The sequence below is a fragment of the Carex rostrata genome, chromosome 3, assembly GCF_964058835.1.
Source record: "Carex rostrata chromosome 3, lpCarRost1.2, whole genome shotgun sequence".
NCBI lineage: Eukaryota > Viridiplantae > Streptophyta > Magnoliopsida > Poales > Cyperaceae > Carex > Carex rostrata.
Genome location: NC_135920.1, coordinates 13,138,800 through 13,140,163, shown reverse-complemented (window position 1 = coordinate 13,140,163; position 1,364 = coordinate 13,138,800).

The window sequence follows — 1,364 nt, the reverse complement described above, 5'->3', positions numbered from 1 at the left end:
AAACATATTAACATGCTAATTAATGCTATATTAGTTAAACATTGCATAACTGTATTATAAGATATAATCCTAGATAACAAGTTAACATTGATCGATCGAGAGAGAGAGATTTTGAAGTTTAAAATATCGATCCGAACCGTTCAAGTTGATATCCAATTAAATTGTGCTTGGAGACCAAATTTTATAATTTTTAGAAACCTTTTACTATTTTTCAGAAAATCGTGGACCATAAAAAACAGTGATGTAAAAATATTCCATTAAAATAGTAAAATGTTTCTAAAAAGTGTAAAATTTGGTCTCCAAGCACAATTTAATATGGAGATCAATTTTTATAGTTCGGATCAGGGTTCTAAATAGCTAGCTATAGCGGCGCTATAGCTACGCTATAGCTTTTTCGGACCATAAACGCTAAGCTATGAGATAAAATTACGCTAACTCAGCTACGACCGCTATAGCTATAATAGCTGACCGCTATTACCGCTATATGAGACCCACTATAGCTACCGCTATGCTATATGATTTTTTTTTTTTGCAATTTATATGGACTTCTGTACTTCTATTCTTATTTCTAATGCTACTGGTCTTCTACGATAAGTATATTAAACCAAACTATATGATTCTATTTTTATTTGTGATTTATTCTATCATTCTATATCGAGAAATATTCAAATACTAATTCTTCATTTTGATTACTCTTTTTATAGTATTCATTTGTAAAATTATTATTGTTTGTTTCAATTGAAAGCTGATTTTGATTATTATTATAATTATAAAATGTTTAAATATGTATATTGACTTCATTTACCTTATAAAATTAATTGCTCTTTGTCTATTATAATATGTAATACTATGAAGTATAAACTATTAAATAATGTTACTTTTTAGATTTTTTCACTTCTTATTTGCGTAATTAATAAAAAGTATAGACTTAGATTAGTAGTCATTTAGTTGTTACGTCAATTCTCTAATATTGATTATGTTGATAATTAGTAGAAATATAGAATATAAAGTTTGAAAAGGGAAAATCGCTATGTGTGATAGCTTCCGCTATAGCTACGCTATTCGCAATAGCCTTTTTTTTATCTCCCCGCTATGCCGCTATAATCGCTATTTAGAACCTTGGTTCGGATCAACGTTTTGAACTTTAAAATTGAAGATATAGACATGAAGTAAAACACTCGCTTTACTTCACGGAGTATCGTAGCCCAACTCTCTTTATACATATGTGTGTGTGTGTGTGTGTGTATACATATACATATATATATATATATATATATATATAGGGTCTGTCTAAATTGCTGCTGGCAGCATTTCAGCAGAGGTGCTGCCGGGGCTATATTTAGCCGTGTGATGTCCAAACATCA